The sequence below is a fragment of the Onychomys torridus genome, chromosome 4, assembly GCF_903995425.1.
Source record: "Onychomys torridus chromosome 4, mOncTor1.1, whole genome shotgun sequence".
NCBI lineage: Eukaryota > Metazoa > Chordata > Mammalia > Rodentia > Cricetidae > Onychomys > Onychomys torridus.
In genome coordinates this window covers 121,643,073-121,666,031 of record NC_050446.1, presented here as the reverse complement: position 1 = coordinate 121,666,031, position 22,959 = coordinate 121,643,073, and positions in this window count along the sequence as shown.

Below are 22,959 nucleotides of genomic sequence, written 5' to 3'. Positions count from 1 at the left end.
CATCTCACATTTAGAGATGACCACCAAACAACATATTCTTCCTAAGGAATTATTAGATTGATTGGAAAAAATAAACTTCTCAAATAATTATAATAGGTGCCACTGAACCTGATGAGGACTAGGGAAATGGAAAGAAGCACAGTCACCATCTTGCTTTGCTCTTTGGTGACGCCTCTCTACCTCAAATTCTTCATCATCTCATTTAACTGTTGGGTGAGCACCCAGTACAGGCTACATGTTGAGGATACAGCAACAAAAACATAGACATGGTCTTCCCTCTCATAGAGCTCAGTCTGTGGTAGAAAAAGGCAATTAATAAATCAAAAATATAATTATAACTCATGGTAAGTTCAATCATTAATCCAACAGATATTTATTGAGTGTGAACACAGTTCTAAATACTGTGTGTATACTAATAAAGCTATATTACATTTTCTGACTTCCCAGAGATCAAGAAACAAGATAACAAGGTAACCCATTTTGAGAGTTAATGGTGCATGCAAAGGATAAAAAAACTGTAAAGCAAGAAAAGAGACTAATAAAATATTAGTGGAGAGAGAAAGCTTGGAAATTTGAATGGGATAGCCAAGGAATACCTCCTTGAGCAGGACACTTCTATATTAAAGAAATGGGAAGGGAAAGACATAGGATCTCTGGGAAATGAGCCTTCCAAGATGGGAAGTTCAGGAGTCTTGAAGTCTGGGTAAATTTTATTTTATCCTTAGAATTTAGTCGAACAGGATCATCTGGTAGAATGTCCAACAACAGCCTCTGTAAGGATATGACCTTGATACTGAAGAGCCAAGGCTATTCTAACTGGGTCTATGGGATTGTGCATCCCATTTGGAACTCCAGTTTCTCACTCTGTCTGCTTTCTCTGTCTCAAACAGCAGCCAAATCTTTCCACCTCCCTCTCCTAAGAACATTCAATCAGTATCTATACCAAACTAGGATGTTCATTCACCTAATCATTGCTGGGAAATTATCAACTCTCAAGCCCATGAAACTAACCAGAAACCTCAACATTTGCACTACCTAGGGCCCTCCCTCCCTCCACCAAAAGCTAGCCTTCCAGCTAGGCCAGTTCCACTCAATGTTATTTCTGGTGCCTTCTCCTCTTTCAAATACCTCCTGAGCCAGAGGTCCCAGCATGCCTTGCAGCTAGTCTCGGCCAAGTTATGACACATTCACACTTCCGTGAAAAAGAAAAAGGGCAGCAATATAGTTTCTGGAGACGTGAGTATTTATGGGACTTTAGTCTACTTGGAAAGCCTTCAGAGAAAAACGACAAAGGAACTTGAATGATGTGTTGTGTTCAATTCTCTTTTGCCATTTACTAGCTGGACGTCTATAGGAAAGTGAACCTCACTAAACCTCTGGTCTCCCATTTATAAACTGGGAATTCCTTTTCTACTTCACAGCTTCTGAAGGGTTCAATAAAATAAATTAATTGAGGCACCTGACACATAATAAGTGTTCCAATGGGTGTTTGTTGAGTCCCACTCTTCAATCTCCCCTTTGGTTTATGCCAAGTGTCAGCAAGCTCCTGTAAAGGGCTCAAACCCATCAGATGGCTTCTATGTTTGAGTGAAGCCTTATGGAGACCCAGCCACAGCATTAATTTCCATATGGTCAGAGAACTCTTAGATGTTGCAACACCAGAGTTGAGTGGTGGCCACAGAGACTAAACGGCCACAAAGTTTTCAATATTTATTATCTAGGCTTTTGCACAAATAATATGCAGACCCTGGAATACACCATGAGGAAACATGGTAGTACCATGATTAAACACGGGACCTGGAGACATGGAGCTCAGGGTTTAAATGCTTGTTTTATGACTTACTTGGCCTAGAACTCTGAACAGGTTATTCACTCTTCTGAACTCCAGTTTCCTCATGTGTAGGAAAGGAATACTAATTTATTTTATCAACTTTTTTATTATTATTATGTGTTTTAAATTTTATACATCAGCCATGGGTTCCAATGTCCTTCCCCCTCCCGCCCCCACTCCCACCTTTCCCCCAGCCCCTCCCCTCCATTCCCATGTCCTCCAGGATCAAGACTCCCTTGGGGATTCATTTAAACCTGGTGGATTCAGTCCAGGCAGATCCTGTCACCTCCTTCCAGACTGAGCAAAGTGTCCCTGTATAAGCCCAAGGTTTCAAACAGCCAGCTCATGCACTAAGGACAGGTCCTGGTCCCACAGACTGGGTGCCTCCCAAGCAGATCAAGCTATTCAATTTTATCAACTTTATGAAAATAATTAAATGAGCCAATCTAGTTAAGTATATACTACTCTACTAGGCAAACATTTTAAATCAATAATATTATTATTATGAATGTTACATAATTGTATTACATGTGCTGACCAAGTAGTCTACCCATTAAGCAGGGACTACAGAAAATTTGGAAAATCAACTTAAAACCCACAGTAACTTTTATATGGCTCAGTGCTCCATGATCATGTTCCAATCTGTGTCCTTCTTCCCATGGTAGCTTCCCATCTCTACCCCCTCCACAGACTTGTTGATAATCTGCCCTGAGAATTAAAGCTTCTAGATGAAGCTTTCTCTGCCTTTCCCTTAGCAGGTGTGGCTACAAGATGAGTCATTGCTAAGCCTAGGAGCTTTGCTTAAAGGAAGAACTCCTTCCACTTTGCCATGGTACTTACATGAAACACTCATTGGCATGCCCTGGACACCCTTACTGGCCTGGAGGTAGAAAGTGCAAGCCTATGTGGCCCTTGTGTGATGTTGAAGAGACATTGAGCAGAAGTTACAGCTGAAAATTGGGGGCTCACCTGAAAACTCAGACAGGGAGAAGATTTAGGAGAGTTAGGATAGAATGGGACAGATTTCTGATGCCCTGGATGAGGGTACTTTCTTGGAATTAAACACATACAGCATTGCATTCCCAAAGGTTAAAACATGGGAGCCCTTGTTAAACAACAGAATAGGCAGGTATGAGAAGTGTGAGTCTATAGAGCCAGAATGACCATGAGTCTGATACACACACACACACACACACACACACACACACACACACACACACACACCCCACATTGAAAAAAGACAATAGATAGCTGTCCAAAGAAAGAAAAAACTGAGTATGTTCATGTGTGTGTGTGTGTATGTTTACATGTGCGCATAAATATCTGTATTCTAGCCATTATGAAATAAGACAGAGCAAGCAACATGTGGGCATTAGACACACCTACAGTGTAATATTTCTAGCACTTCTAAAATCAATTTTGTCCAACTTGTCTTCCACAATAATATCATCTCCTAAATTGATGTAATCTAACAAAATATCTTCTTTTATTTTGGAATAGTGTTTATACAAGAAGCTTTATAAACCTATTAAGTCAATCACATAGACTTTCATATCCTTTTGGCTGGTAAGATCACAGCCTCATGGTATCTTCTGATTCACATAATAGCCACATGGACAGGACAGGCACTTGAGAGCAACTGTCAGTAAATTCAGAAGACTTTCCATAAGAATTAAAGGGAGTTTGACCAAGAGCCAAGCCACCTGTGGGGAGTGTTGCAGAGGCTGCCACCACCTCACCCTGAGTGGATAAAGATATTCACGCTCCACGTCAAAGGCCCCCCGAACACACCCAGGTGTAGCAATGTTCTGGAGCAACAGCCCTGTCAAGGGACACAGGTGACTGTTGATTTGTCTGAGCCAAGAACTTGTCTTTACCACATGAGAACATCTCCTTGAAAAAAATAAAAATCTCAGACTCAGCTAACATTCAATCTTAAATAGCTAGCTTTACCCTGTGAGCTTTCCAAGCAGGTAACTAAGATATGGAGTGGGGAGGGTGTCCTCATGATGGCAAAGTTCTTCCTTGGTTTTATCATCACTACAGACACACAATGAAGACAAGGGTACTAAGCCCCAATTAGAGGACTTTTCTAGTTTTGGAGCAGACTCAAATGCATAATGGATTTGCAATAAATTTACACAGGTTTTCTGATTGACTGTGTTTTCATGTCGGGCAGAAAAATCCCAAGACATTTATCATAATCTAATACCTACTACTACCAAAAAACAGCACCCTCCTTAATAGTCTATTCCATTCTCTTTGCTAATAGGAGTTGAGAACATCAAGTATATGCTGTGGATATCACTATGTATAAATAAAACACTGATTGGCCAGTAGCCAGGCAGGAAGTATAGGCGGGACTAACAGAGAGGAGAACTAAGAAAACAGGAAGAGAGAAGGGGACACTTCGAGCAGCCGCCAGGACAAGGAAGATGTAAGCCATGAGCTACGTGGCAAAGTATAGATTAATAGAAATGGGCTGAATATAAGAGTAAGAGCTAGACAATGGTAGGCCTGAGCTAATGGCCAAGCAGTTTAAATAATATAAGCATCTGTGTGTTTATTTTATAAGTGGGTTGTTGGACTAACAGGGCTTGGCAGGGGCTGGAGAGAAGGTCTCCAGATACAAGCATATGATTTCCAAGATCCTTCTTTTTGTAGTGCAATATTAGCAAACTACCTATTCCAAGTTAGAGAGGAATTAGACTTCTGCCTTCATTCTAACCTACCTATGTGTGCCACATAAACTATAGCATATTTCTCCCATACCAGTCAGTTTAAAGCCCTCATCGTGACCATACATAGTGTTTAGTATGCTCACAAACATGAACTGAAAAGCTCAGGATGAAACAAGAGCAAACAATCATTTTCAGAAGATGTCAGGTATGGTATTCACTGGCCTAGAGATGGGATGCCCAGCATGTCTTTGCACATACACCATAGACACATACATGACTACTTTGCTAACAGCAGACATGGGCAGCTCCAGGGAAGGGAGAGGCTCCAGAGAGTGTCCAGCTAGCGACTGTCACTCAGCTCCTCTCATCTGTCATGCTCTGAAAGCACAGAGGCTGGAAGAAGAAGAATACAGCCTAAGGCCAGGCTCTTTTCTCCTTGAGGCCACTTTAGAGACTGGTCGCTTTAGACCTGACCTGAACATGAAGGTAAGTCGGGATGCTCAGAAAGTGATCAAAAGCCTCCTCCTCAAAACAGAAAGATGGCTGGCCTTTTCACCATGTTATTTGGTAGGGGCTTGGGGAGATGCGTCCCTGGTGAGGGAAAAGTCATGTGGTGCCTAATCTCATCCTATTGTGGATGAGTTCAGTGGAGTTCTCCAATGGCTGCTCTGTGAGGGTTTCAATGCATGATTGATCCTGCAGGTCTGAGGGATTCCTGGAAGCGAGGTCATTTATTACCCCATGGATGTCTTGAACATAAACAAGTACTTGCTTTGAGCCCATAGCAGGTATGGACAATTTCCTAGGGAAACACCTGTTATGTCAAGTTCTTTATTGTGGTCCTCTGAAAAGTATCTCATACATGAACTCCAGGGACAACCTTAGTAGGTACAGAGGCAGATGCAGAGAGAAGATAAGGTAGTGAGTAAAAGCTCAGAGTATAGGACATGGACATTCATCAAAGACTTGGGTTGACTAAAGTGCTATTCCCAACTGAGGTAAATGCTTAGCTGATGAAGGCCCTAGAAAAGTCCCAGAGGTAGAACACAGTGGTTGTCATCCACTCAGATTCTGAGCTCAGCTTTGCTAGGAGACCTTGGCCTAGTCCTTTGGTCCCTCTGTGCTGCATCTGTGAAACAGGGATAAAAATAACACCTGCCTAATGCTGTCATCATAGGATTAAGTGGAAGCAAGTGTGTGGAATGCCCAGAATAGCGTCACACGCAATGGAGGAATGTGCAACAAGGAAATGGATCCAAGCGACCACCCTTGCCATTTGGCTGATGCAAAAACTGGAGGTCAGGGAGATGTGTGTGCTCCCACAGCACATCTTCTGTGGATAGTTATGACTGCCTCTCCATGTTCCCTCAAATCTGCAACCTCCTGCTTCCACCATACTGCCTCTTAACTTGGCAAAGGGACCTGCCAGGGAGCCCCAGCCATGGTACACAGGGCTGGGCTATCACTGCCACAGAAGCAGCCTTGCTATCATAACACATTTCTGTTTAAGAAACATAAACCACCCTTTGGCAGCATCTCAAGCACATGTCAGAGTCATTAAAGGGTTCCCTTCTCTCACCCCACTTTTCTGCCTGACTGTAAGAATAACCTTACAGGGAAATACACAGGAGCCTACCCAACAGGTTTCCCTGACAGCCAGGCTGGAATGGGCAGGCCCAGAGGAGCCCAGGCTTGGGAGGGCCTGCTCTACAGCCTGCCAATGTCCCCTCTGACCTGGGTGAGGGTGGCCTCCTGATCCTTCTGTCTGAACCTGCTGTCTAGGAGGGGCTAATGTAAGTAATCCTGCCCTCCTAGCTGCAGGCCACCTCAGGCTGCTGGCAGGTATCACCCCCATAAGCTCTGTATACACCCACCTCTTTCTCAGTAGCATTCCCTCCAGTGGTAGCCAAGGGCCCAGTTCAGCAAGGGGATGGCCTAGCCCAGTGTTAAGTGTCCTGGCTGAGCAGTTTGACCCAGGTCTGACAAGGAGCATCTGCACTTTTCTAGCTTGGCAGAAATAGCCAGGTCAAAGAGGCAAGTTCCCAAGTTGGACCGTCAGAGGCCAGAAGGGATTCTAGAAAAGATGATATGAACTTGAAGTTTCCAAGGGGTTATTCTAAGAAGAAATCATAGCCAGTTCCCAAACTACCCATGAGTATAAATGGCTACCTGGAAAACCATTAGCTGTATCCAGCTTTCCATTTCTTATTAGCAGCCACCTCGCACCCCTGGACTATATCAGGAACATATCATGTTCACATACTCCTACTATGGGAGCAAGGTTCAAAAATTGTCCGAGGGCTCCTGAGGACAACAAAGGTGTTAAGAAAGCAGATGCCTGGCCCAGAGTTGACAGCGTGAGCTGGGAACTCTAGAGGGCAATCAGATTTAGCACAAGAAAAATAATAGCTGGGGTTTTCTAAATTTCCATCTGTCTCGGGAGCTGTGTAGTATATCTGATGCATAAAAGACAGTGAAAAACCTCACAACTACACAGAAAGGTATATTACAGACTTTCTACTCTATAGATAAGGACGTGAGTTGACCAAAGCTTCAGATACAAAACAAAATATCATCCTTGAGGCTCACATCCTGATGTAGAACTCCAGGGCTAACCTGGTGTAGCTAACCTCCAATGAATAGTGTGAGCCAGTGTCTTCTTGCTTCTGTCTGTGGACCTAAGGATGGTGGCTTTAAAACAGCTGGAGTTGGCTAAGAAGACAGTTCAGTCATTAGAATATTTGTTGAGCAATTATAAGGACCTGAGTTTGATCCCTAGAACCGCCATTGAAAGCCAGGCAAAGTGACCTGTGCCTATAATCCCAGCATAAGATAGATAGAGATAGCCAAAGCGGGGCCACAGGACAAACAGCTAGCTGAATGAGTGAGCCTTCCCCTCAGTGAGAGAGCCTTTTTCAAAAACAAGGTGGACAGTGCCTGAAGAGCAAAGTTCTCCTCTGACTTCTACATACATGTACACCTACATACACAAATGCACCCACCCAGAACACACACACACACACACACACACACACACACACACACACACACACACACACACACACACACACACACACTCACACACACACACACACACACACACACACACACACACACACACACACACACACACACACACACACACACACACACACACACACACACACTCACACATACACACACACACACACACACACACACACACACACACACACTAAATAATCATCTTCTTTGCTTGTATTATCTTTGGCTGGATTATGGATGCTTTCAAAATAATCCAATATCGTCTAGGTAGATTTGACTCATTTGACTTGAAGTGGGTTGGAGTTACCAAGTACTAGGCATTGAAAGGGTAATAAGCAGTGTGGGAATTTGGGAACCAGACACAGTACTGTTCCACAGCTATGTAAACAAGAGTCTGAGTTGTCTTGTTCATGTCTATATCCTTCCTTGAGCCGGTAGCTTCTTATGTATATATATAAACAGACATTTCCTGTCATCACTGCCAAGTCCCAAATAACTGACTTATTTAGGCTGAATATGAATTATAACTGCTCAGCTGATAGCTCAGGCTTATTACTAACTAGCTCTTACATTTTAAGTTAACCCATATTCCTTATTTATGTTTCGCCACGTGATGGTACCTTTATTAGCATGGCACGTTTGTCTCCTGCTCCCTCTGCATCTGACTGGTGACTCCTTACTCTGCCATTCTCCTTCACATCATCCTTAGTTTTGTTACCCTACCTATATTTCCTGCTTAGCTACTGGCCAATCAGCATTTTATTAAATCAATTTGAGTGACAAATCTTTACAGTGTACAAGAGGATTGTTCCACATCATCTATCAGTTGTTTATAGTCAGGACAGGGGAGAGGGCAAGAGAGTGTACAAATGAAATGCAATGGTGAGCTAAACTGCAAACTCTAGGGCAGAAAGAAACTATGCCTCATTCCTACTGTGATCACACCTAGGCCCTTGCCTGATAGATAGACATACAGATAGATAGACAGACGATACCTTTTCAAAATCAAACTTTGTTGAAAATTTTATTTTTAAAAATTAATTGCAATTGCTTATGAATATGCATGTACTAAGCCACACATAAGGCTAGCAAGAAGCAGAGCATATGCTCAGGGATAGGGTATAGCTAAACTCTATAAAGGGTTATATGGAATAGAATTCTAGGCAGCCATTTATAAGAATTAGGCATGAACATCATGGTATTAACCTACCACTTTGTGAATGGTTTTAAGTTCTGCTCCCAAAATGAAACCCATACCTGGTATCATTACTGGGCCAAGAACCAACTACTATTGTTCTGATAAATGGACATTGTAGTAAATTGATTCTTAATGACTTGTCATTCTATAATGATCAATAGATTAATGCATCTCTCAACCTCGTCAGAGAAGCTTCTACTTGCAATAGATGCTGATTACCCACAATTGGCCTATGTGTGGAGAATATGAGACAACAGAATGCTCAGCCCTAAATAGAGCATCTTGTACACCCTCCTCTGAAGGCTCATTGATTACTATAGAAGAAGATGGGGAAAGAGCGTAAGAGCCAGAAGAAACAGGAACACAATGTCTTTTGGAAACAGCAGGGCAACAACACATATGAACACTGGTTATGAGAGCGTATGCACAAGACCTGTGCAAGCTCATTCTAGACAAAATCCTAGCATGGATGGGAAGAGATGGGCACAAAAACATGCCCCTAGCCCAGGAGCTATTGCCAATTGTTAGCTGCTAGGAGAGAGTGAGTCAGTAGTCTTTAAGAGTAGCCAGGCAGTGGTGGTGCACGCCTTTAATCCCAGCACTTGGGAGGCAGAGGCAGGCAGATCTCTGTGAGTTCAAGGCCAGCCTGGTCTCTAAAGTGAGTTCCAGGAAAGGCACAATGCTACACAGAGAAACCCTGTTTCAAAAAAAAAAAAAGAGTATAGCTCTGGTTAATTGCCCATGATCCAGTGGAAGGCCACACACCCAAGACTAGAGAGGCAACACAAATTGGATTTGATAGGTATAAAGGGGGAGGTGACAACACAAAATAGGATACATAAGGAAGAGATATGGATCTGGGAGAGATTGTGGGAGTGACCCTCAGTAATGAAGATCAAAACACATTATATGAGACTCTCAAAGAACTAATAAAATAGAAGTAAATTTTATGTATACACACACACAAATGTACATGGGTTTGGAGGGAGAAAGGGGAAAGGTGGAAATGATGTAATTACATTATAATCTCAAAAATAAAAATATACATATTTTAAAATTATGTATCACATGTTGAAGATCAATAGAGGAAAATATACAATATTGACTTCTGACTCCACAGACATACACAGGGGTGTGAACCTGTATACACACACATACACCCTATAGACGAAAAGAATATTCATCACACTGCTGTTTCTCTTGGTTCAGAGCAAGGCATTCACAGATAAGCAATGATATTACTAGATATAACTAGAGTTGGTTTTGTCCATCATTGTGTGTGGTCATGCAAAATCACTCCCAGACTTGCCAGGGATTTCTGGCTGTGACTTAAAGGACAAATGGACCAAAAGCAAGCCACTGGCTAACCACAAAGCAGCAACAAAAACTTAGATTCTTTGAGCAAATGTGAAAGAAAAAGGGGTGGGTGAGTTCCTGGGGCATCTGGCTTAGGAATAATTCTCATCTATCATTCCTGCCATCTCTCCATGCCAAGGAATGTTCATTATCATGGGCCTAATGTCTCATCAGAGTCCTTACTGCTGCTTACAAACCCTTCGGACCAAAGACAGAAGCAAAGACGGATAAGAGGCAAGGCAGGAAAATCGTTTCCAGAGTCAGTTAACAGTCACTCAGCACAGCAGGGTTCTCTTACGAACTAAATGGCCTGGGCTGTCTGCATTTGTGTCTAATTAACCAGAGAATTGGACAACTTCCATTTGAGCCTCTACTACCTAGATCCAGCCATATCCAAACAGACTTAGGACTTGGTAGAGGGGGATATAAACAGAATGGAAGTCAGAAACACACTAAGGAAGCAGCTACTTTGATTCTAGAACTACTCAAGGTTTTAGCATACAGGGTCTCCTAGAACTTCAGAAGATGGGTTATATGTCCTCATCTCAGAGATGCTTAGAAGAGCTAAGTCATGGTCCCACAAGGACTTCCTAAAATAGGGGAAGGAACTGAGGTATATGTGTGTGGTGTCCATGTGTGAGCATATGTGTCTGTGTGTATATCTATATGACTGTGTCTATGTGTTGGTGTCTCTTTATGCCTATGTCTGTGCATGTGATGTCTGAGTGCCTGTGTGGATGTCTGCATGATATGTGTCTATATTGTATGTGATGTCTCTCTGTGTGCTTGTATATGTTTGTGTGTTTATGTGTGTTATCTTTCTGTGTGTGTGTGTGTGTGTTTCAACTCTAGAGCACATTCTCATCAACACAACACATTCAGCACACACACATGCATGCCCTCACTGTTACTACTTACTTAACTAGATGCAATGACAGGAAGAGATAGCCCAGCCCCTAGTGCTCCATACCCTTTGGGAATAGTAAAAGACAAGGTATTATGGCAGGAATTCCACACTCTTTCCATATATCATGCTAATGTTAAATTATAAGGAAATATCTCATATATATCTGGGTGCCCATAGATGTTCATAGGTATAATACTATATTAATAATCAAGCACTCATGATGCTCTGTGTGGGGCTTTGAGCCAGGTATTGGCAGGCAAATGAGGCCTTAATAATCTTTTCCTCTCTCCCAAAAGTAGCCAACCTCAGGAACAGCTGCATGGCAGCGGGAACAGCTTTCTTTCTTTGGTGGAGCACAATGCTATTGAGAAAGTGTCAGCATAGAGACCTCTGCTTCCAGAGAAAGAAATTGCAGAGAAGTCTTCCCCCAATGTGTTATAGGAAGTTGGTAGAAAATTTCAGAGTAATTTGTCCTTTGGGATTTTCTGATTCTAGGGAGTCAAACATCTTGACATACAATCATAACTACTATGTTCTTTGTAAATAGCCTTACTGAGGCATAATTTACATAAATTGAGTTCATTTGTTTGAAATATACAACTTCAATGACTCTGTGTGTGTGAAACTGTGTGTGCCCCATCAACACCCTCTACTTGTAGAGCATTTCTAATACTCCCTCCACCAAATTTTGAGACCACTTGTAATTGGTCCTTGTATGCACCTCTGTCCCCAGAAATCTGTGCACCTATCTCCTGTTGGCATATACTTACCCTTTCTGAACATTCACTAGAGAACACTCAGGCAGCATTTGGCCTCCCGTGTCTAGGTTGTTTTGCTTAATATAATGTTTTGTGGCTCATCTGGATTGCTGTGTTCATTCACATTCTTCCTTTCATTTAATTGCCAAGTAGTTTCCCATTTTGTGGGTATTTAGTCTATTTTTCACTTGATTAATATTTGGGTTGTTTTCACTTTTGGCAGACTGGATATTGACAAACATCCCAACTTCAGATGAGTCGCAGTGGATGTCATGTATACCCAGATTTGTGACTCAAAGATAAGAGTGCCCTTAGTGATTAGTTATTTCTGTCACAGGGAGGAATGGCAAGAGTGGTGTGCACAATGTGATGGATCACTTCCAAAGAAGAGTCTCCTGTTTCTGTCAGCTACATTTATATCACTGTGACCAAACTACCTGAGAGAAACAAGGTAAAGGGAGAAAGACTTAGCTTGGCTCACTGTTTGAGGGAGCCAGGCCATAACTTTCAGAGGCCAGTCCCCAGTGTCTCACCTCCACCAATGAGGCCCAGCCTCCAAAAGGCTTTGTGGTCTCCCAAAACAGCACCACTGCCTTACAATCAAGTACTCAACACATGACACTGTTGGGGACACAATAGGTACAATCAGCACTGCTGACTAGTCAGGTTCTCATTGGAAACCAGTAATAAGAAGATACACGGGCTAGCAGGATGGCTCAGTAGTTGAGAACATGCAATGTTCTTGCAGGCGATCCAACTTCATTACCCAGCACCCAATTTTGTGGCTCACAAACACCTATAGCTCCAGTTCCAGGGGATCAATGCCTCTATTAGTATCTTCGTTTGTGTATGCATATCCCCACACAGCAATACACATAATTAAAATAAAATAAATTTTTGTTCAAAGAAGGTAAGTAATTGGAGTAGGAAAACCCATAGGCACTTTGCAGAAGGACACGCCTTCTGCAGTACAATTATATAAATCCTCAATGGTCGAGGCTTCTTTAGCATATTTTTCTGGAAAGGTAATGGAACCACAGCTGTCATATCTCTTTTTATGCCAGCTCCTTACAATAATTAGCAGGAGTATCAATTATGGGGTCCATCTACAGAGGCAGCTCCAAGATGCTAGAGAGTCTGCGTTCCTAATGATGGCATCAGCAGCCACATGGGTTGGTTTTTGTTTGTTTGTTTTTGTTTTTGTTTTTTAGATTTGTTTTTCAGGTAAAATTGGGAAGTTTATTCTGTTTTCCTCCTAGAAATACAGTATAGGATGAATTGTCCCAAATTTAGTGGACTTGGTGCCATTCCTACATTGTTGGACATAAGGAGGACAATGAGAATCTGAGTGAGGCCAAAGCAGGAAAACTGTGGTTTGTGAAAATGTGTCAAGCAAGGAATCTGGTTTTAAACTTAGGGAAATGAAAAAGAAAAAGATGCTATTAATGCCGGGAGTGGGGGTAGAGAAAGGGAAAAGAAACACCAAAGTTGTTCATGATATGTAGGAAGGAGAAGGTAGCAGACAGTGGTACAAAAAAAGGTGGGGGATAAGGAGAGACAGACAGAGAGAGAGAGTGGGGGGAGCAAGGGGAGAAGGAAAGAGAGGGGGAAGAGAGAAAGAAAAAAGGAGAGAGGGAAGTGAGAAGGAGGAAGAGGAGGGGAGAGAGAGAAGGGGAGAGGAAGAGAAGGAAAGAGAGGGAGGGAGAGAGAGAGATCAAATAAACCATAAGCTCTAAACTGGTTCACCAGACCCAGCCTGCACCCATGGATTCATTTTTCTAATCTTTTCAAAGAAAATGAATTAATTACACCATTTATAAATCAGGAAATTTTGTTCACACATTTCTGGTTTCCCTGTTTGTTTTGACAAAGAGAGGAAGCAAATAGATTCCGTTTGGGTTTTTGTTTTTGTTTGAAAAAAGGAAGGAATTCGTAGGAGCATCTGCTGCTCCCTGTGGATGGGGTGAATGTGAAGTTCTCCACAGTTTCTACCATACCCTATTGGATTACAGTCAGAGGAGCTTGGCAGTTTAAGCTACACTCTATGCCTGAAATCACTATGACCATTTGACTCCATTGTCCCAACAATCCTATCAGATACCATACTGTATCTCTGTCTCCATCAGAAAGTGAAATGAAGCTTGGAGGGACTTACCCAACATTACCATCAGTAGGAGTCCAAGTCATCCTCTTCTCAAAATATCAGCTATTTCCCTCAAGTCTGTCATGTTGTCTTGACAAAGAGCAAAGGACTGATTAAACACAAAGCAAGGAACAGAAGTAATGGAAACAGACAGGAGCTTTTAAATGAACAGTTTTTCAATCAATTAGAAATTAAGATATAGCATGGACTCTTACAATGGGGAGCCAAATACAGTCCTGGTCAGACATACATGTTCTTTGCCCATGTCCAAAAACAAGTCCAGGCTTCTCAGATGCAAAACAGCCTTGACTCATCAAGACAGCCCTGAAAGCATTTAGGAGCTGGCTTGCAAAGAAAATAGCCTGTTCAAACTCACACGTTTCCCAAGTACTTCTTTGCGGAAGAGACTCTCTCTTTCACTCTTGGATCTCAACAAATTAGCAAGACCTCCAGGTAGCTTCAGAGCATCAGCTCAGCAAAACTTCCAATGGGATGGTGTAACCCATCTTTAACTCAGTCTCTGGAGCACACCTAGCTACCATTTTTCTATGTGGGCTTATGGGGTGACACAAGACCCCATTGACCACTTCCTTGACTGTTGTTAGGAAACATTAAGTCTCTTAAATCCACCACATGTGCAGACACACAGAAGAGAGCAGAGAAGAAAACGAACATTTCTTTTAGCAACTCCATGATCTATTTCTGGGGTTGAACAGAAGCCATTAAAACATTCCCATGACTCTGTGCCAAGCCCCCAAATTACTAATGACAGACATGCTGGCTCAAAGGGAGGCACTGCTGGCAAATATCCTCTGGTATCTTGTTAACAATAATAACCCCGAGCCTTTCATTGAAAGATCTCAAAGCACAATACAAGCCTTAATTGACTCTCCCCCCCAACTCTGTCCCTGGAAAAGGTAATTATCATTATATTCCTCAGACAGTTTACACAGGGGTTAAATGGATGGCAAAGGTTGAATGATTTATCCTTGTTTCATATTCTAAGTTGAAAGGAAAAGTCTAAATAATGTCATAACTTAGTGGGTGAACTCAGCCGTCAACTTTTTGTAACCAATGAAACAGAAGGAAAGAACTAAAGTCTAGTGAGGTCTGTACGCACAAGGGTGTCTCTAACAAGAAGCTGCAAGCCAAGCATCATGGCAGAAGTACTAACCTGAGCTTGCTTTATTTAGCCTGAGGGCTGTATTCATAAGAACCCAGTCTAGGTCAAAAGGGCCAGAGAGGCAGAGCCAGAGTCCCAGAGTAGAAGACCCTCGACATCATACAAATGGAGGCTAAAGTGAGACTATGTCCTCAGTCGTTTGTGGAAAAAAATAATGCTCCCTTTGGTGGATGAAAGAGCTGGAAATATATCATATTTTCCAATAAAGAAGTAGTACAGCCCAGTAGGGAACTTGAACTCCAGGCAGAGCATCTGAGCAGGCAGTGTGCAACTCTAGGGCCAAAGCCATCATGGAAATGGTCACCACTGGTCTCAAAAATGGTTGTATCTGTAAATTCCCACCTCAATAAACAGGGCCTAACCTCATTCACAAGCCATAACCAAAGTGCAGGAACTCCACATCCTACCCCAAGTTCTGATGGGAAATTCATTGTTCCAGACTGTTTGTCTAATCCATACCTCCCTGTTGACTCATTTGAAACCTCATAATATCTTCTCTAAATGATAGTGGTGGTGGTGCTGGTGCTGGTGCTGGTGCTGGTCCTGGTAGTGCTGGTGCTAGTGGTGGTGGTGCTGGTGGTGCTGGTGCTGCTAGTTCTGGTGGTTCTGGTGGTGCTGGTGCTGCTGGTGATGGTGGTGGTGATGATTATGGTGATGATAAGTATGATGATTAGTTCTCTCAAACAGGGTCTCACTATAAATCCCAGGCTTGCCATGATCTTAGGATCACCCTGCCTCAGCTTCCTAATTATGGGGATTGTAGGTGTGTGACATCATATCTGGTTCTTTGAATTACAGCTTTGTAGTTGTTTCAGCCACTTTCACACCTTTTATAAGCCAAATAATCCTTCTTAAGACTCTCCAAAGGACAGACCTGAAACACAAATATAGTCACAGTTCATAAACTCCTTTTAGTAAGCCTTTTGAGTTCTTTCCATGGGAAAAATGCAAAGCAAAATTGCCACCTAAGAATTTCATATCAATAGAATTAAATTTCTAAAATCAGAGTTGAATGTTGTCTCAGATAAAAACATGTGAAAATAATTCATCAATAGCAGACCTGCCTTGGAGAAATTAACTGATGTTCTTTAATAAGAAGGATAAAGATACCAGTTGAGAACATTTATCTATACAAGAGGAATAAAAAACATTGGAAGTACTTATGAAAATATATGAGTATATGTGTACACGTATATTCACACATTTGTCTTATTAAAAAGACACAAAATGATGCTATCTATAAGATATATAAAAAGTTCAGAGGACAACAAAATGTGCCAGAGTTAAAAGAGAGTTCACAGGCATAGGATCTTACACTGTGAGGTGATCTGATGGGATGAGATCAATTAAAAATATCTGTGTAATTCCCTAGAGAAATAAAAGAATAAAAGCAAGACATTTCTAATTGTTCTATGATGCAAATAAGTGAATAATACAATTAATACAAATAGGCAAAAGAAAAAGAAAGTAAAAACCAATAGCAAATTACATATTTATTCTATCATGTGACTGAGTGCACTAAATTTTACTCACCTTAACATCTAATGCAAAGAGAAGTTGCTGAAGATTAAAGAGTAATATCCAAATTTAGGTCAACTGTACAAAGTCCACTCTAAATGTAAAGTCATAGAAGGATCAAAAATAGTAACAGGGTAAAAAGTTATATGACATGGAACCATTTGTCCTATGCTGGAAGGTCAATATTAATACTGTATGATGGAGACATCAGGATAAGAAATATCATCAGAGATAAAGTGAGGAATTCCATATCGGAAAAACTAGAGCATAAAGTCAAGGGGCATACAATTACTAACATACAAGCATACTAATAACAGAAATCCAGAAATGCAAAAGGAAAGAACCATTTATACTAGAAGGCATATGAGATAAATTCATAATTATAGTCTGATATCTCAACAATATACATTCCATAATTATCAAAATAAGCATTAAGGATATAGTTGATTTGGATAACACAATAAAGCAACTTAAATCCAGTAAAATCTTCTAAATAGTCCACTTGATTTGGAGAATATATGTTCTTTTCAGGTACACATGGAAGACTACAAGGTGTTTTAGTTTGTGGAATATAGAAGGGGGTTTAATCAATTCAAAAGACCAAGGGTTGTGTGACAGACTTTACCTGGTGTAACACAACACACACACACAAACACACACACACACACACACACACACACACACACACACACACACACACAAAACTATTCACCTCAGAAAGAAAAGAGATAACATACCAAAGTAATAGTTGAACCAAAGTCTAACTTTATGAAACCAGTGAGATTTCCTGGGTCCTAACAGGAGTAAGGGTTAGGTAAAATAACTAACAAGGGCAGGGGATGGATGACCCAAAAGCATCAGCACCACCAGAAGCTCCACCCTCTCCTCTACTCCCAGCATGAGGACAACCCAGAAAATCTGGGAGTCTGGAGTATAGTAGATGACAGCTAACAGGTTGGAATGCGTATTTTCCAGGCAGCTCAGCTGATCTTTGCCTTTTCTAGGTATCTCAGCTTGTATGAGAGTGTCTCCTCAGTCCTTAATTCTTATACATACTTGGAAACAGAGGGGCCAAGTACCTCTGATCCATTTCAGAGAATTCCTGAGGCCCTTGAATTGTTTACTTCCTGAGTTTAAGGAGTCCCTAAAGGATGGAATGTTATTACAAGTAACAGGTTTACAGGACAAATTCAGCACTGAAGATCAATTTAAATTTATGCATCAGGAAGGAAAACAAAAAAGCATTATATTATTATTAAAAAACAACACAAAAGCATCTTGAAAAAATTAAATATGTATATGATCCCTAAAACTAGAACTATAATGCAGTATTAAAGATATAAATAAGTAGAACGATATACCATGTGCATAGATTAGAAGATTTGGTACTATTAATGGCGTTCTCCCAAAATTATTTAATTCTCTCTCTCTCTCTCTCTCTCTCTCTCTCTCTCTCTCTCTCTCTCTCTCTCTCTCAATATATATGCTATTTTCCACAAAAATCTTCAAAATGATTTTAAATGAATGAGGTCTATCGTTTAAAGTTATACATTCTTTTAGTTTCTTTTCCTGTTTCTGTGATTTAAAACTCTCTGACAAAAGCAACTTAAAGGATAAAGGATTTATTTTAGCTCATAGTTCAAGCAACAGCTACTCACCATGGAGGAGAGGTCAAGGCCCCAGGAGCCTGAAGCAGCTGGTCACATGACATCTGCAGACAGTAGAAGAGAGCAATGAATAATGTTACTGCTCACTTCCCTTTTCAACTCACTTAGTGAGGAATCCCCTGCCCAGGAAATGTCCCACCTGTAATTAACATGGGTCTTCTCACATCAATTAACACAATCAAGATAATCCCCCACAGACTTAATCAGAAGCTCTTCCCAGGTGATTCTAGATTCTGTCCAATTGACAATTGCTATTAACCATCACAGACACCAAGACATTTGATTTTGCGAAAGTACACAACAAAAGCAAACACATCAGGAAGTTAGAAGAACTTCTAAGCAAAGAGAAGAAGATAGGTAAAAAAAAAAAATTACAAATATAAGTGTTTAGTTACAGGAAAGTAAACTCTGGAAAGCAAATGGTGAATTCCTTGGGTTAGCAGGTTTAAAGGGAAGCTATATTAAAGTTTAAATTCATACCAGTGTACCACATATATAGGAATTAATATCTAGTCCTAGTTTGTTAAGAGGACATCTATCCTGCACCCTTGAGGAAGGCCACTATGTTCTTGGAAGACAGGGTTCCTGGGAAGACTACTTTTATGGCTATATGAAGACCTGGAGTTTGGGGTCTGGACTAAATTCTGATGTGGAAACCTGGTGCTTACAAGGATCTGAAAGATCATTGCTGTCTTGCAACTATACAAAGCTTCTGGCAAAGGACACTCTGGTCTTCCATAACATCAACGGGAGGTTGCTGTTTTGAATGGGAACCTACTCCATTCTCTGCATGCTTTTCCTATAAACTTGCAGTGCTGAGAAATGAACCTCTACATGGAAATTTGACTTCAAATTGTATTTCTCCACTCCTAATATGCCCTAGAAGTTCAGAGATGGTCTCAGTTGTGCTTTCAAACACAAATCAGTGCAAGCACATGTATGTTGTGCATGTGTGAAAACATCACATATATGCATGACTATGTCTATAGTATGTGTGTACATAAATACACACTACTACACCACCATGGGTTTGATATGTGAAGGGACAGCTTTTGGGTTAGGGGATATGGTGACTAATGAACAATGGTTCCAGCCAATAGTTACTGTAGACACCAACACAGACAGTTCCAAGAAACACTAGTGTGGAGACAAAAATCTAGAGTGGGGAACCAAGAGATGGGTATGATCTTTACTAGTGACGAGGCTTCTAGAAGGACCTGACCTTTGACTCAGATACTAAACACAGAGATATACTACCCAGAATGACTTATTGTACAGGTAGAAGTAGAGAAGTCTATTTCTGACAGATGAGAGAGAAGAAGCTGAGGAGATGATTGAAAATGTGTTCTTATTTGCTGGGCCTGGAATTGTGGGACAGGGAAGTTTGCTAAGGCACACTTTAGGCGAGTGGGGCACGAGGTATGATTTGTAGCATTAGTCTTCAGGTGATAGTAGCCACTGAGGACAATGACTCGAGCAAAAATAAACCTATTTTCCATTAAGTTGTTTGTGTCTGATATTTCGTCATGGTGGTGAGGAAAGTGACTAATACACAGAGTGAAGGGCAGACTGAATAGTCAGAGATCAGAGGGGTAAATTAACCTCCTTAATTATTGAGAATACAAAGCCAGCAAGTCTCAGTACAGTTTAGAGGCAAGCTGTGTCTGTAAATCTGGTTCTCAACAGGGAAGGAAGTGGAATTTGCCTGTCTTACATTTTCAGACATGTGTTGAATGCATTTAAAACACTGTTTAAAAATTCCTTGTAGCTTTTTAACCTCTGCTGTCAGCTTCTCCAGTAATCTCAAGTCAAAGTCTAGAAGAGCTTAAAGACCATTTCTAGAAGTTAAAAAAAAAAAAAAAAATGTTGCTGTCTTGGTTCCTATTCTACTGCTGTAAAGAAACACTGTGGCCAAGGCACTTACACACAGAGCTTTCTTACAGTTTCAGAGGGTGAGTCTATGACCAGAGGGCAGGAAGCAAGCAGACAGACACATAGTTGGAGCAGTAGCTGAGAACTTACATCCTGATCCTCAGACAGGAAGGAGAGAGTGTGAGACTGGGCCTGGTATGGGCTTTTTTAACCTCAAAGCCCACCGCTACTGACACACTTCCTCTATCAAGACCACACCTCCCAATCCTTCCTAAACAGTTCCACCAACTAGGGACCAAGCATTCAAATATAGGAGCCTATGGGAGTCATTCTTATTCAGACCATCACAGTCACCCAATCATCTTCAGCTTGAAGATGTGGAATCCTTACTGGAAAGGTGCAAAAGTGAGTAACTGGAAAGTCAAGTCAGTAGCTTCAATCATCTGAGCCTGACAAAAATGAGAGCTGACATGAAATCCACACATATGAAGTCAAGCAAAGGTCTCCTAGTATTTACATGCTTTCCTACATTGTTTTCTACTCTCCTCTTCCTACCCATGGTATCTTGGCCTAGAGTCTTCTACAGTGGTGGTCACAATCAAAAGTCTAAATATTGCCATGTTTTTATCTTGACCAAAAATAACTTAGTTGGTTAATTAAACAACTGACTATTAGTACATTGGCTTATAAACCAGAGACCTAAAACTAGCCTGTAAATGGGTCCATACAGATGACACACTTAGACAAAGGTAGCAACATACTGAGCACTCTCTGTGCAGGCTATTGTAATTTCAATCTGTATTAAAATGGAAATACTAATTGCAGTTCTAAACATTCCATTGAAGCTTCTCCAACCTTCCACATTGGACTCCATGCTGTTCTTGCCCTGAGATGATAGGTAATCCTGGATGTTTTCTGACGTAGGTATAGCAACCCCAGCATCCAGAGTCTGGTCATCAGTGGCCACACCAGCAATGCTGGAGCCTCTGGATGGTTGGACTCTGCCTCAGGCCTGCTTTGTACTCTGGCACTGTTTTTAGAACTGAAGCCCCATCCTGACCTCCAGTCTATTTGGCTTTGGCTCAAACACCTGTTCAGCCTGAAGATACTCTCCCTACACATCGATGCCATTCTCTAACTGAGGCAGCCTGCCTAGAACCTGACCCTGGGTGACTGACTACCCCTTGTAGGACACTCCACTGTCATCCTTAGGCCTCAGATCAGATCCTTGTACATTTCTTTCCAGACTAACTAGAGTTGTGGTCACTTGTCCCAGTTTCTAAGCTCCTAAACACAAGTGCTGTCCCATCTGGACGGCCTCAGTTTATTTTACACAGTCTGTGAATTCACAGCTTAGGCTGTATAAGGCCTGAGGAGGGGAGAGATGTCAGAAATCCAAACTCTGCAGTCTATAAATGAGGAACTGTTTTCAGGGAGGGAAGCACATTCCCCCTTGTCACACCCAGAGCAACGTGACAGATGAGACTGAGCAGCAAGTGCCTTTGGAATCTTGTTAGGATGTCAGAGCTGGGGCTTTTCTTTGGTTGTTCTTCACAACCTACAGAGAAATTTCTTTTTGCGACAATACATTTAGCATTCCTTTTATACAAGTAGTCAAGGTCTTCTAGTTAAAAATCCATCTCTTTTTCCAGCATCCAGGAATGGTCAGGGTATTATGGTCTGTTGGTAGTTTACGATGGCTGTAACATGGGTTAATAAAAATCACTGGAAATCTTGACATAAGAAAAGAGTGAGTCCTTCTCTTTCCCTCCACTTTTTCACTTTTTTTTTGGGGGGGGGGGGTTGTTTGTTTGTTGTTGTTATTGTTGTTTTGGTTTTTCAAGACAGGGTTTCTCTGTGTAGCTTTGCACCTTTCTTGGAACTCACTTGGTAGGGCTGGCCTCAAACTCACAAATATCTGCCTGGCTCTGCCTCCTGAGTGCTGGGATTAAAGGCATGCATCACCACCACCCAGCTCCCTCCACTTTCTGTGAGCCCATAAAAGAAGGGTTGGGACCAATGAGTCGATGTAGTTATTTCTATTCACCACATCTTTTGGCTCTTTGATGAAGCCTATGCATTGATTCAATGAGCCATTTGGATTGTTCCTAATAGTCCTTACAACCATATTCAGAATGGTGTGGAGGCAGAAGGACAAACACATGCAGAACCTGACCAGACAAGTCTGGGCTCTGTGAAATTTGGCATGTATTATATGTTATTGGGAAGGGGTGGGAATGTCTTTCATTATTCTCCTCTCTGTTGCTGGAGTTTCTACCTGGCCACTTCCATACATGACCAAATTCTGAATTGAGGAATTAGTCCAGGATTGAGGTCATCTTGAATTCCATCTCTTTCATCCTCCATGTATTGGCATGTAGTTCCTGACAGAGCAGACGAAGCTTATAGACTGCTCCTAACATTTAGCGAACAACTCTGTCTTGCTTTACATAGAGAGAGAAAGAAAGTAACAATCAAGCTAGACCAGTAATGTGCAAGCACTTTATGCATTGTAAAAGCATTTAAATCTCCTTCTGAATGAATACTGCAGATCCATCTGTTAGCACCCACAGAACCTGGGCAGTTTCAATACAAACAGGCAGTTGCATGCCCCACCTCAGATGTTCAATCTCCTTTATAATATGGGAGCAAGGGTAGTGTCAGATCATGAGATCCAGAAAATAATTAACCTTTATCAGAAAAGACCTTTTGTAAATAATAAAGTGCAAACAATGATGGACACATGGAAATTATTTTAAAAAAATACTAGTCATGCTTTCAGATATGAATTCTAGAACATTCCCTGCTGCACTGGCTGATT